Consider the following 15,567-nt stretch of genomic DNA (forward strand, 5'->3'; position numbering starts at 1 on the left):
TCCTCGGGGCGCGTCTTGCTTTGGCCTCTCTCCTGGAGGCCCTCTGTCAGACCCAGTGCTGACATGTGGCAAGACGCTCCTCGGGCCGCGTGTTGCTTGGGCTTCTCTCCTGGAGGCCCTCAGTCAGACCCATTGTTGACATGTTGCAAGACGCTCCTTTGGGCGCGTCTTGCTTGGGCCTCTCTCCTGCAGGCGCTCAGTCAGACCGAGTGCTGACATGTGGAAAGATGCTCCTCGGGGCGCGTCTTGCTTGGGCTTCTCTCCTGGAGGCGCTCAGAAAGACCCAGTGTTGACATGTGACAAGACGCTCCTCGGGGCGCGTCTTGCTTGGGCCTCTCTCCTGGAGGCGCTCAGTCAGACCCAGTGGTGACATGTGGCAAGACACTCCTCGGGGCGCGTCCTGCTTGGGCCTCTCTCCTGGAGGCCCTTTTTCAGACCCAGTGTTGACATGTGTCAAGACGCTCCTCGGGGCGCGTCTTGCTTGGGCTTCTCTCCTGGACGCCCTCAGTCATACCCATTGTTGACATGTGGCAAGACACTCCTCGGGGCGCGTCTTGCTTTGGCCTCTCTCCTGGAGGCGCTCAGTCAGACCGAGTGCTGACATGTGGCAAGACGCTCCTCGGGCCGCGTGTTGCTTGGGCTTCTCTCCTGGAGGCCCTCAGTCAGACCCATTGTTGACATGTTGCAAGACGCTCCTTTGGGCGCGTCTTGCTTGGGCCTCTCTCCTGCAGGCGCTCAGTCAGACCGAGTGCTGACATGTGGAAAGACGCTCCTCGGGGCGCGTCTTGCTTGGGCTTCTCTCCTGGAGGCACTCAGAAAGACCCAGTGTTGACATGTGACAAGACGCTCCTCGGGGCGCGTCTTGCTTGGGCCTCTTTCCTGGAGGCGCTCAGTCAGACCCAGTGGTGACATGTGGCAAGACACTCCTCGGGGTGCGTCTTGCTTGGGCCTCTCTCCTGGAGGCCCTCTGTCAGACCCAGTGTTGGCATGTGGCAAGACGTTCCTCAGGGCGCGTCTTGGTTGGGCTTCTCTCATGGAGGCCCTCAGTCAGACCCAGTGTTGACATGTGTCAAGACGCTCCTCGGGGCGTGTCTTGCTTGGGCCTCTCTCCTGGAGGCCCTCAGTCAGACCCATTGTTGACATGTGGCAAGACGCTCCTCGGGGCGCGTCTTGCTTGGACCTCTCTCCCTGAGGCGCTCAGTCAGACCGAGTAGTGACATGTGGCAAGACGCTCCTCGGGGCGCGTCTTGCTTGGACCTCTCTCCCTGAGGCGCTCTGTCAGACCCAGTGTTGACATTTGGCAAGACACTCCTCGGGGCGCGTCTTGCTTGGGCCTCTCTCATGGAGGCCCTCTGTCAGACCCAGTGTTGACATGTGTCAAGACGCTCCTCGGGGGAAGTCTTGCTTTGGCCTCTCTCCTGGAGGCGCTCAGTCATACCCATTGTTGACATGTGGCAAGAAGCTCCTCGGGGCGCATCTTGCTTGGGCTTCTCTCCTGGAGGCCCTCAGTAAGAACCATTGTTGACATGTGGCAAGACGCTCCTCGGGACGCGTCTTGCTTGGGCCTCTCTCCAGAAGGCCCTCAATCAGACCCAGTGTTGACATGTGTCAAGACGCTCCTCGGGGCGCGTCTTGCTTTGGCCTCTCTCCTGGAGGCCCTCTGTCAGACCCAGTGTTGACATGTGTCAAGACGCTCCTCGGGGCGCATCTTGCTTGGGCTTCTCTCCTGGAGGCCCTCAGTCATACCCATTGTTGACATGTGGCAAGACGCTCCTCGGGGCGCGTCTTGCTTGGGCCTCTCTCCTGGAGGCGCTCAGTAAGACCCAGTGTTGACATGTGACAAGACGCTCCTCGGGGCGCGTCTTGCTTGGGCCTCTCTCCTGGAGGCGCTCAGTCAGACCCAGTGGTGACATGTGGCAAGACACTCCTCGGGGCGCGTCTAGGTTGGGCCTCTCTCCTGGAGGCCCTCTGTCAGACCCAGTGTTGGCATGTGGCAAGACGCTCCTCAGGGCGCGTCTTGGTTGGGCCTCTCTCCTGGAGGCGCTCAGTCAGACCCAGTGGTGACATGTGGCAAGACGCTCCTCGGGGCGCGTATTGCTTGGGCCTCTCTCCTGGATGCCCTCTGTCAGACCGAGTGTTGACATGTGGCAAGACTCTCCTCGGGGCGCGTCTTGCTTGGGCTTCTCTCATGGAGGCCCTCAGTCAGACCCAGTGTTGACATGTGTCAAGACGCTCCTCGGGGCATGTCTTGCTTGGGCCTCTCTCCTGGAGGCGCTCAGTCAGACCCAGTGTTGACATGTGGCAAGACGCTCCTGGGGGCGCGTCTTGCTTGGGCTTCTCTCCTGGAGGCCCTCAGTCAGACCCATTGTTGACATGTGGCAAGATGCTCCTCGGGGCACGTCTTGCTTGGGCTACTCTCCTAGATGCGCTCAAACAGACCGAGTAGTGACATGTGGCAAGACGCTCCTCGGGGCGCGTCTTGCTGGGGCTTCTCTCATGGAGGCACTCAGTCAGACCCAGTGTTGACTTGTGGCAAGACGCTCCTCGGGGGGCGTCCTTTTTTGGCCTCTCTCCTGGAGGCGCTCAGTCAGACCGAGTGCTGACATGTGGCAAGAAGCTCCTCGGGGCGCGTCTTGCTTGGGCTTCTCTCCTGGAGGCCCTCAGTAAGAACCATTGTTGACATGTGGCAAGACGCTCCTCGGGGCGCGTCTTGCTTGGGCCTCTCTCCAGAAGGCCCTCAATCAGACCCAGTGTTGACACGTGGCAAGACGCTCCTCGGGGCGCGACTTGCTTGGGCCTCTCTCCTGGAGGCGCTTAGTCAGACTGAGTAGTGACACGTGGCCTGACGCTCCTCGGGGCGCGTGTTGCTTGGGCCTCTCTCCTGGAGGCGCTCAGTCAGACCAAGTGGTGACATGTGGCAAGACACTCCTCGGGGCGCGTCTTGCTTGGGCCTCTCTCCTGGAGGCCCTCTGTTAGACCCAGTGTTGACAAGTGGCAAGACACTCCTCGGGGCGCGTCTTGCTTGGGCCTCTCTCATGGAGGCCCTCTGTCAGACCCAGTGTTGACATGTGTCAAGACGCTCCTCGGGGCGCGTCTTGCTTTGGCCTCTCTCCTGGAGGCGCTCAGTCAGACCGAGTGCTGAGTACTGTGGCAAGAAGCTCCTCGGGGCGCGTCTTGCTTGGGCTTCTCTCCTGGAGGCCCTCAGTAAGACCCATTGTTGACATGTGGCAAGACGCGCCTTGGGGCGCTTCTTGCTTGGGCCTCTCTCCTGGAGGCGCTCAGTCAGACTGAGTAGTGACATGTGGCCTGACGCTCCTCGGGGCGCGTGTTGCTTGGGCGTCTCTCCTGGAGGCGCTCAGTAAGACCAAGTGGTGACATGTGGCAAGACGCTCCTCGGGGCGCGTCTTGCTTGGGCCTCTCTCCAGAAGGCCCTCAATCAGACCCAGTGTTGACACGTGGTAAGACGCTCCTCGGGGCGCGTCTTGCTTGGGCCTCTCTCCTGGAGGCGCTCAGTCAGACTGAGTAGTGACATGTGGCCTGACGCTCCTAGGGGCGCGTGTTGCTTGGGCCTCTCTCCTGGAGGCGCTCAGTCAGACCAAGTGGTGACATGTGTCAAGACGCTCCTCGGGGCGCGTCTTGCTTGGGCCTCTCTCCTGGAGGCCCTCTGTCAGACCCAGTGTTGACATGTGGCAAGACGCTCCTCCGGGCGCGTCTTGCTTGGGCCTCTCTCCTGGAGGCCCTCAGTCAGACACATTGTTGACATGTGGCAAGACACTCCTCGGGGCGCGTCTTGGTTGGGCCTCTTTCCTGGAGGCGCTCATTCAGACCCAGTGGTGACATGTGGCAAGATGCTCCTCGGGGCGCGTATTGCTTGGGCCACTCTCCTGAATGCCCTCTGTCAGACCGAGTGTTGACATGTGGCAAGACTCTCCTCGGGGCGCGTCTTGCTTGGGCTTCTCTCATGGAGGCCCTCAGTCCGACCCAGTGTTGACATGTGTCAAGACGCTCCTCGGGGCGTGTCTTGCTTGGGCCTCTCTCCTGGAGGCGCTCAGTCAGACCCAGTGCTGACATGTGGCAAGACGCTCCTCGGGGCGCGTCTTACTTGGGCCTCTCTCCTGGAGGCGCTCAGTTAGACCGAGTAGTGACATGTGGCAAGACGCTCCTCGGGGCGCGTCTTGCTTGGGCCTCTCTCCTGGAGGCGCTCAGTCAGACCGAGTGCTGACATAAGGCAAGACGCTCCTCGGGGCGCGTCTTGCTGGGGCCTCTCTCCTGGAGGTGCTCAATCAGACCCAGTGATGACAAGTGGCAAGACGCTCCTCTGGGCGCGTCTTGCTTGGGCCTCTCTCCTGGAGGAGCTCAGTCAGACCCAGTGGTGACACGTGGCAAGACGCTCCTCTGGGCGCATCTTGCTTGGGCCTCTCTCCTGGAGGCGCTAAGTCAGACCCAGAGTTGACACGTGGCAAGACGCTCCTCGGGGCGCGTCTTGCTTGGGCCTCTCTCCTGGAGGCGCTCAGTCAGACACAGTGTTGACATGTGGCAAGACACTCCTCGGGGCGTGTCTTGCTTGGGCTTCTCTCCTGGAGGCCCTCAGTAAGACCCATTGTTGACATGTGGAAAGAAGCTCCTCGGGGCGCGTCTTGCTTTGTCTTCTCTCCTGGAGGCCCTCAGTCAGACCCATTGTTGACATGTGGCTAGATGCTCCTCGGGGCGCGTATTGCTTGGGCCTCTCTCCTGGATGCCCTCTGTCAGACCCAGTGTTGACATGTGGCAAGACACTCCTCGGGGCGCGTCTTGCTTGGGCTTCTCTCATGGAGGCCCTCAGTCAGACCCAGTGTTGACATGTGTCAAGAAGCTCCTCGGGGCGTGTCTTGCTTGGGCCTCTCTCCTGGAGGCGCTCAGTCAGACCCAGTGTTGACATGTGGCAAGACGCTCCTCGGGGCACATCTTGCTTGGGCCTCTCTCCTGGAGGCGCTCAGTCAGACCGAGTAGTGCCATGTGGCAAGACGCTCCTCGAGGCCCATCTTGCTGGGGCTTCTCTCATGGAGGCACTCAGTCAGACCCAGTGTTGACATGTGGCAAGACGCTCCTCGGGGCGCGTGTTGCTTGGACCTCTCTCCTGGAGGCGCTCAGTCAGACCGAGTAGTGACATGTGGCAAGACGCTCCTCGGGGCGCGTCTTGCTTGGGCCTCTCTCCTGGAGGCGCTCAATTAGACCCAGTGTTGACATGTGGCAAGACGCTCCTCGGGGCGCGTCTTGCTTGGGCTTCTCCCCTGGAGGCCCTCAGTCAGACCCATTGTTGACATGTGGCAAGACTCTCCTCCGGGCGCTTCTTGCTTGGGCCTCTCTCCTGGAGGCGCTCAGTCAGACCGAGTGCTGATATGAGGCAAGATGCTCCTCGGGGCGCGTCTTGCTGGGGCCTCTCTCCTGGAGGCGCTCAGTCAGACCCAGTGTTTACATGTGTCAAGACGCTCCTCGGGCGTTTCTTGCTTGCGCCTCTCTCCTGGAGGCGCTCAGTCAGACCCAGAGGTGACATGTGGCAAGACGCTCCTCGGGGCGCATCTTGCTTGGGCTTCTCTCCTAGAGGCCCTCAGTCAGACCCAGTGTTGACATGTGGCAAGACGCTCGTCGGGGCGCGTCTTATTTGGGCCTCTCTCCTGGAGGCCCTCAGTCAGACCCAGTGTTGTCATGTGGCAAGACGCTCCTCGGGGCGCGTCTTGCTTGGGCTTCTCTCCTGGAGGCCCTCAGTCAGACCCATTGTTGACATGTGGCAAGACGCTCCTCGGGGCACGTCTTGCTTTGGCCTCTCTCCTGGAGGCGCTCAGTCAGACCAAGTAGTGACATGTGGAAAGACGCTCCTCGGGGCGCTTCTTGCTTGGGCCTCTCTCCTGGAGGCGCTCAGTCAGACCGAGTGCTGACATAAGGCAAGACGCTCCTCGGGGCGCGTCTTGCTGGGGCCTCTCTCCTGGAGGTGCTCAATCAGACCCAGTGGTGACATGTGGCAAGACGCTCCTCGGGGCGCGTCTTGCTTGGGCCTCTCTCCTGGAGGCGCTCAATTAGACCCAGTGTTGACATGTGGCAAGACGCTCCTCGGGGCGCTTCTTGCTTGGGCCTCTCTCCTGGAGGCGCTCAGTCAGACCGAGTGCTGACATGAGGCACGACGCTCCTCGGGGCGCGTCTTGCTGGGGCCTCTCTCCTGGAGGCGCTTAGTCAGACCCAGTGTTGACATGTGTCAAGACGCTCCTCGGGGGTTCCTTGCTTGCGCCTCTCTCCTGGAGGCGCTCAGTCAGACCCAGAGGTGACATGTGGCAAGACGCTCCTCGGGCCTCTCTCCTGGAGGCGCTCAGTCAGACCCAGTGTTGACATGTGGCAAGACGCTCCTCTGGGCGCATCTTGCTTGGGCCTCTCTCCTGGAGGCGCTCAGTCAGACCGAGTAGTGCCATGTGGCAAGACGCTCCTCGAGGCCCATCTTGCTGGGGCTTCTCTCATGGAGGCACTCAGTCAGACCCAGTGTTGACATGTGGCAAGACGCTCCTCGGGGCGCGTGTTGCTTGGACCTCTCTCCTGGAGGCGCTCAGTCAGACCGAGTAGTGACATGTGGCAAGACGCTCCTCGGGGCGCGTCTTGCTTGGGCCTCTCTCCTGGAGGCGCTCAATTAGACCCAGTGTTGACATGTGGCAAGACGCTCCTCGGGGCGCGTCTTGCTTGGGCTTCTCCCCTGGAGGCCCTCAGTCAGACCCATTGTTGACATGTGGCAAGACTCTCCTCCGGGCGCTTCTTGCTTGGGCCTCTCTCCTGGAGGCGCTCAGTCAGACCGAGTGCTGATATGAGGCAAGATGCTCCTCGGGGCGCGTCTTGCTGGGGCCTCTCTCCTGGAGGCGCTCAGTCAGACCCAGTGTTTACATGTGTCAAGACGCTCCTCGGGCGTTTCTTGCTTGCGCCTCTCTCCTGGAGGCGCTCAGTCAGACCCAGAGGTGACATGTGGCAAGACGCTCCTCGGGGCGCATCTTGCTTGGGCTTCTCTCCTGGAGGCCCTCAGTCAGACCCAGTGTTGACATGTGGCAAGACGCTCGTCGGGGCGCGTCTTATTTGGGCCTCTCTCCTGGAGGCCCTCAGTCAGACCCAGTGTTGTCATGTGGCAAGACGCTCCTCGGGGCGCGTCTTGCTTGGGCTTCTCTCCTGGAGGCCCTCAGTCAGACCCATTGTTGACATGTGGCAAGACGCTCCTCGGGGCACGTCTTGCTTTGGCCTCTCTCCTGGAGGCGCTCAGTCAGACCAAGTAGTGACATGTGGAAAGACGCTCCTCGGGGCGCTTCTTGCTTGGGCCTCTCTCCTGGAGGCGCTCAGTCAGACCGAGTGCTGACATAAGGCAAGACGCTCCTCGGGGCGCGTCTTGCTGGGGCCTCTCTCCTGGAGGTGCTCAATCAGACCCAGTGGTGACATGTGGCAAGACGCTCCTCGGGGCGCGTCTTGCTTGGGCCTCTCTCCTGGAGGCGCTCAATTAGACCCAGTGTTGACATGTGGCAAGACGCTCCTCGGGGCGCTTCTTGCTTGGGCCTCTCTCCTGGAGGCGCTCAGTCAGACCGAGTGCTGACATGAGGCACGACGCTCCTCGGGGCGCGTCTTGCTGGGGCCTCTCTCCTGGAGGCGCTTAGTCAGACCCAGTGTTGACATGTGTCAAGACGCTCCTCGGGGGTTCCTTGCTTGCGCCTCTCTCCTGGAGGCGCTCAGTCAGACCCAGAGGTGACATGTGGCAAGACGCTCCTCGGGCCTCTCTCCTGGAGGCGCTCAGTCAGACCCAGTGTTGACATGTGGCAAGACGCTCCTCTGGGCGCATCTTGCTTGGGCTTCTCTCCTGGAGGCCCTCAGTCAGACCCAGTGTTGACATGTGGCAAGACGCTCCTCGGGGCGCGTCTTATTAGGGCCTCTCTCCTGGAGGCCCTCAGTCAGACCCAGTGTTGACATGTGGCAAGACGCTCCTCGGGGCGCGTCTTGCTTGGGCTTCTCTCCTGGAGGCCCTCAGTCAGACCCATTGTTGACATGTGGCAAGACGCTCCTCGGGGCACGTCTTGCTTGGGCCTCTCTCCTGGAGGCGCTCAGTCAGACCAAGTAGTGACATGTGGCAAGACGCTCCTCGGGGCGCGTCTTGCTTGGGCCTCTCTCCTGGAGGCGCTCAGTCAGACCGAGTGCTGACATAAGGCAAGACGCTCCTCGGGGCGCGTCTTGCTTGGGCCTCTCTCCTGGAGGAGCTCAGTCAGACGCAGTGGTGACACGTGGCAAGACGCTCCTCAGGGCGCATCTTTTCTTGGGCCTCTCTCCTGGAGGCGGTAAGTCAGACCCAGTGTTGATATGTGACAAGACGCTCCTCGGGGCGCGTCTTGCTTGGGCCTCTCTCCTGGAGGCCCTCTGTCAGACCCAGTGTTGACATGTGGCAAGACGCTCCTCGGGGCGCGTCTTGCTTGGGCCTCTCTCCTGGAGGCGCTCAGTCAGACCAAGTGTTGACATGTGGCAAGACGCTCCTCGGGGCACGTCTTGCTTGGGCCTCTCTCCTGGAGGCCCTCTGTCAGACCCTTCGTTGACATGTGGCAAGACGCTCCTCGGGGCGCGTCTTGCTTGGCCCTCTCTCCTGGAGGCGCTCAGTCAGACCGAGTGCTGACATGTGGCAAGACGCTCCTCGGGGCGCATCTTGCTTGGGCTTCTCTCCTGGAGGCCCTCAGTCAGACCCATTGTTGACATGCGGCAAGACGCTCCTCGGGGCGCTTCTTGCTTGGGCCTCTCTCCTGGAGGCGCTCAGTCAGACCGAGTGCTGACATGTGGCAAGACGCTCCTCGGAGCACGTCTTGCTGGGGCTTCTCTTCTGGAGGCGCTCAGTCAGACCCAGTGTTGACATGTGACAAGACGCTCCTCGGGGCGCGTCTTGCTTGGGCCTCTCTCCTGGAGGCGCTCAGTCAGACCCAGAGGTGACATGTGGCAAGACGCTCCTCGGGGCGCGTCTTGCTTGGGCCTCTCTCCTGGAGGCCCTCTGTCAGACTCAGTGTTGACATGTGGTAAGGACACGATCACGCCGACCCTATTGTTGGAGAACCTGCTGAGTTCGTCGAACAAGTAGACGCCGGATTGGGCGCGGGCACGCGCTTGTTTTAGAGGCGTTTTCGCGCAGCCTCTACCCTGCACGACTGCTCGTGGCCGCACTAGCTATATTTATCTTTATTTGTTTCACACACACACACACACACACACACACACACACACACACACACACACACACACACACACACACACACACACACACACACACACACACACACACACACACACACACACACACACAGGCCCTTGCGTGCAAACCCCGGTCAGGCCTGCAGTGTACACATCAGTGACATGATGTTCTTTCACAGAACTGAGGTTGTTCATTACTAAATGACTTTTACAGGAATATTGTTATTATACTATTCAACAGGTTGATCATAATAATGTGTATTAAACCCACAACCTAGCACTGAGGACAGAGGGACTTTATTTAAATTAGTACTTAATGGAAACGATACATAATGATACATAAGAGCCATGTCATACATTCAGCCTAGGAATAGTAGAATTGTGCACTATTAAAAATATACACATCAATTGCTCGAATCCCATTGTTGCAAAGTAAAACTCTAATAAAACTCTAGTCTGACATCAACAGAGAAGACTTAGTGTATGTACTACAAATACAGCATTAGGATTTCGAGTGGACCGTGCACCTTGTGAACCATCAGAGGCTTATGACGCAATATATCTTCCAGTTGCTATTAGACAAGTTATCACAATTACGTTGATTAATAAATCCAGTGATGTAGCGACTGCAGCCAGCGCAGTCGCGCAACTCGTGTCGGTGTTATCTCTCGATACTTTCATTCGTATCCGAGCGTATGCAGAATCTACGGATCTGGTGAAGTTGCTTGTCACTAGCTTGCGCACATTTGATATGGCACTTTGCGCGTGACTCACACAACCTGCAGTGGCGACCGTCGCGTTCGTGCAAAGTTTTTCCGATATATCGCTCGCAACATCGTTTGTCATTTGCTGTACACTGCGCACACTGGCCGCGAGGTCGCGGAGAGGGTCTTCGTTACGAGTTGTGTAATATCCGCTGACTTGCCGATTCAATTCTGGTGGCGCTGACCCAAACGAGAACGCTTTTAAGGCGCATGTCGTGGTAACTCTGGTAGCACCGTGGTTGACGAGGACGATCATCTTTAGCAATAGTTCATCTCGAAGCGCAACGATGGTGAGGGCGACGGGTTGGCCGGTTCCGCCTTCAGGCCACTCGGTTGCCGCTAGATTGCCCAATGCCACACACGCAGACGAACCCTGTACACACTCAATGACCCGTGTGCGATCGTTGATTTCTGCTAGTACGTTTGCTAGTTCTACGTGCTTCCACGGATCGGGCGTGGGCACGCGCTTGTTTTAGAGGCGTTTTCGCGCAGCCTCTACCCTGCACGACCGCTCGTGGCCGCACTAGCTATATTTATCTTTATTTGTTTCACACACACACACACACACACACACACACACACACACACACACACACACACACACACACACACACACACACACACACATACACACACACACACACACACACACACACACACACACACAGGCCCTTGCGTGCAAACCCCGGTCAGGCCTGCAGTGTACACATCAGAGACATGATGTTCTTTCACAGAACTGAGGTTGTTCATTACTAAATGACTTTTACAGGAATATTGTTATTATACTATTCAACAGGTTGATCATAATAATGTGTATTAAACCCACAACCTAGCACTGAGGACAGAGGGACCTTATTTAAATTAGTACTTAATGGAAACGATACATAATGATACATACGAGCCATGTCATACATTCAGCCTAGGAATAGTAGCATTGTGCACTATTAAAAATATACACATCAATTGCTCGAATCCCATTGTTGCAAAGTCAAACTCTAATAAAACTCTAGTCTGACATCAACAGAGAAGACTTAGTGTATGTACTACAAATACAGCATTAGGATTTCGAGTGGACCGTGCACCTTGTGAACCATCAGAGGCTTATGACGCAATATATCTTCCAGTTGCTATTAGACAAGTTATCACAATTACGTTGATTAATAAATCCAGTGTTGTAGCGACTGCAGCCAGCGCCGTCGCGCAACTCGTGTCGGTGTTATCTCTCGATACTTTCATTCGTATCCGAGCGTATGCAGAATCTACGGATCTGGTGAAGTTGCTTGTCACTAGCTTGTGCACATTTGATATGGCACTTTGCGCGTGACTCACACAACCTGCAGTGGCGACCGTCGCGTCAGTGCAAAGTTTTTCCGATATATCGCTCGCAACATCGTTTGTCATTTGCTGTACACTGCGCACACTGGCCGCGAGGTCGCGGAGAGGGTCTTCGTTACGAGTTGTGTAATATCCGCTGACTTGCCGATTCAATTCTGGTGGCGCTGACCCAAACGAGAACGCTTTTAAGGCGCATGTCGTGGTAACTCTGGTAGCACCGTGGTTGACGAGGACGATCATCTTTAGCAATAGTTCATCTCGAAGCGCAACGATGGTGAGGGCGACGGGTTGGCCGGTTCCGCCTTCAGGCCACTCGGTTGCCGCTAGATTGCCCAAGGCCACACACGCAGACCAACCCTGTACACACTCAATGACCCGTGTGCGATCGTTGATTTCTGCTAGTACGTTTGCTAGTTCTACGTGCTTCCACGGATCGGGCGTGGGCACGCGCTTGTTTTAGAGGCGTTTTCGCGCAGCCTCTACCCTGCACGACCGCTCGTGGCCGCACTAGCTATATTTATCTTTATTTGTTTCACACACACACACACACACACACACACACACACACACACACACACACACACACACACACACACACACACACACACACACACACACACACACACACACACATACACAGGCCCTTGCGTGCAAACCCCGGTCAGGCCTGCAGTGTACATATCAGAGACATGATGTTCTTTCACAGAACTGAGGTTGTTCATTACTAAATGACTTTTACAGGAATATTGTTATTATACTATTCAACAGGTTGATCATAATAATGTGTATTTAACCCACAACCTAGCACTGAGGACAGAGGGACTTTATTTAAATTAGTACTTAATGGAAACGATACATAATGATAAATAAGAGCCATGTCATACATCCAGCCTAGGAATAGTAGCATTGTGCACTATTAAAAATATACACATCAATTGCTCGAATCCCATTGTTGCAAAGTAAAACTCTAATAAAACTCTAGTCTGACATCAACAGAGAAGACTTAGTGTATGTACTACAAATACAGCATTAGGATTTCGAGTGGACCGTGCACCTTGTGAACCATCAGAGGCTTATGACGCAACATATCTTCCAGTTGCTATTAGACAAGTTATAATTCTCGACCATTTTTCGGAACTGGTTTCTTGGATCCGTGAGTAAATGCCAAATGAGATGATAGTCCTTAAGTAAGTTCCTGGCGATCCCATGTCACGCTCTTGCCCATCAGCCGGTGAACGCTGAGACGGAACTCGATGAGAGCGATGTATTTTTTAAGTGCTCCGAATGTACTTCTAACAAGCGTGCGATTCACTTCGTGAGTAAACCGCAGCTGCAGCTGATTCAAACAGTCGAGCCAACTTTCTACATCACAATATTCGTTTTGTAGTTAGTCGAGTTACCTTTTGTGTGGCGCATGCACGGGTCGTTAGCGTCCAGCTCCCAGCTTAGAGAGTCCTGTATTGACACAGACGTCAATACATCTCGATGTCATGCAACACACAAAGTCTGTCGCATACAGGTGGGTTAACACATGTACGATACCTTTTTTGTGGCGCATGCACGGGTCGTTAGCGTCCAGCTCCCGGCTTATAGAGAGTCCTGTATTGACACAGACGTCAATACATCTCGATGTCATGCAACACACAAAGTCTGTCGCATACAGGTGGGTTAACACACATGTATGATGTGTGCAATGGCGCGCCCGTTTACAATGGGACACGACGATGATCATTGTTAACCAAACTCTTGTTTCTCACGACAGGTGGTAGCATTGTCTCCTGCTCCTGGTCTTCGTGCACAGAGGGTGTTGTAATGTGCTCGTCATAGTCGCGATCGTTGTCACTCGAATCCGTTGTTCTCACGACAGGTGGTAGCGTTGTCTCCTGCATGTTGTCTTCGCGTGCGGCAAGCGTTGTGCTGTGCTCGTTATAATGGTTGTCTTCGTACAAAGGGGGTGTTGAATACTCCTTCGCGAGTAGTCTAGGAGGTGGTGTGATGGGACGTATCTCAGAGGCGTTATGTGAGCGTACCACCATGGCCTGAGCAACTGCGACTACTGAGAGTACACCAAGTACAGACAGCGAGATCATTTTTTTTCTTGGGTGTTGTATGTGTGGGTACAGCCGCTTTAATGGCAGTGAGAGCAAGTGGGCAAATGTATTTATAGGTCACTAGCAGAAACTAAGGCACATGGTCAGAGTGTAATCGTAACCACCGTAGCTCTTGTCATAATTTAATATACATAGAAATCAGAAACGGGCATGTCAGGACAGACATCGCGAGTGATAATGCGGCTAGAATCTGTGTGCGCTTGAGAGCACCTTGTTGTTCTACTGTGGTGCCAACGCCGCCGGGTCTGTAAATGTCATCGACCTTCTTTATATACGCATACGCTAAAGACCGTATATTCTCTATGGATTTGAACACGTCCTTTGTTTCGCGTAACGCTTGAGCTGTCTCGAGCGTGATGTTGTGAGTGTACGCCAGTGTTTCACGTGCACCGAGGTCCGAAAGGGCGTGCGCTACAACTATTAACCTTGGTTTGGGAGTGTGGCGAAACGCTCGCTCCGCTGTAATGGGCGGATGCAATGTTATCACCTGGTACGTTTCGTTAGTCGGGTCGTAACACACCGGTCCGTCACATGGACCGTCACATTGTATGGGGCACAGTAAGGACAACACGCCGCCGACCGTGACTTCGCACTCGACCGCGGTGGTGTTATCGATTTGCAAAGGATCACATACGCCTCTCCAGTCGCAATGAGGCACATTGTAGTCGACGCGACCGTCGGTCACCATAGCTTTCGTCAGCCAACACACTCGATTGCCCTTTGAAACATCGGCGATCAACGTGAGCGTAGAGGTCGCCGTCGCTTTACTGTACGCCAGGATATCCGTGTGTGAGTGCACGCTCGATGTCGATTGACAACCGGTCATGTCAGACCTGATCAGACCTTCCGAACACATGACCATTAGTTGTTGTGCGGCCGAGAGTATCGTGATCATACCGTTGAGATGTGTAGAAAGCGCGTACACGCCAGCCTTCCACGTTTCCAAAGTTTCCAGCAGTCTAGAGGGACTTGTCTTAGCGCGCACGGCTGTGCTGAATTTGCGTTGGGTAGACACAACGGCTTCGACCTCGCTTAGGATCTGTGGGCTCATGTACTCGTGGTAGGCCAAGACCTGTATAGTCGAGCGCGGTGACGCCACGAACACTTGACCCGGTTTTGTTGTGGCGATATGCGTGTCCAGTAACGCGGCAAAGTCTGCGTGTCTAGGTTGTATTGATTTTACAGCTCGCTCATACCCCAACAGTACGGTCCGTAGAAGTTCCTTCACTTGTTTCCATGCGCTCGTGGAACACAGGACATCGCAACCTCTGTGATACTCAAGTAAAGTGTCACACACCAGCTGCTTGCACGTTGGAAATACAATCGGTAGTAACTTCTTACTCCACTCTATGTTGAACTCGGATAGTATGTATATGGGCGGTTGCGGCGGTTTGCGCATTTTCTATCTACCCTCCGCTAATATGCCTCTGTGGTAAGTCTCCTGAGATGGTGCGGTTGGAACTTGCAAGAGTGCACTATCGACGGTCGGCGTTTCCATTTCGTCAACTGTGCCATTTTCAGCCGCTGGCAAACGGCTGTCGACGGTCGATGCGAGACACCAACATAACGTTAGACCGCGACCCTCATGCCAGTTTTCTGTAGTACTGGTTGTAGTTTCTGGTGCACACTCGATACGCCATTACGATCACAATTGCGTTGATTAATAAATCCAGTGTTGTAGCGACTGCAGCCAGCGCCGTCGCGCAACTCGTGTCGGTGTTATCTCTCGATACTTTCATTCGTATCCGAGCGTATGCAGAATCTACGGATCTGGTGAAGTTGCCTGTCACTAGCTTGCGCACGTTTGATATGGCACTTTGCGCGAGACTCACACAACCTGCAGTGGCGACCGTTGAGTCAGTGCAAAGTTTTTCCGATATATCGCTCGCAACATCGTTTGTCATTTGCTGTACACTGCGCACACTGGCCGCGACGTCGCGGAGAGGGTCTTCGTTACGAGTTGTGTAATATCCGCTGACTTGTCGATTCAATTCTGGTGGCGCTGACCCAAACGAGAACGCTTTTAAGGCGCTTGTCGTGGTAACTCTGGTAGCGCCGTGGTTGACGAGGACGATCATCTTTAGCAATAGTTCATCTCGAAGCGCAACGATGGTGAGGGCGACGGGTTGGCCGGTTCCGCC

This window comes from Nothobranchius furzeri, chromosome 15, assembly GCF_043380555.1.
Source record: "Nothobranchius furzeri strain GRZ-AD chromosome 15, NfurGRZ-RIMD1, whole genome shotgun sequence".
Classification (NCBI taxonomy): Eukaryota; Metazoa; Chordata; class Actinopteri; order Cyprinodontiformes; family Nothobranchiidae; genus Nothobranchius; species Nothobranchius furzeri.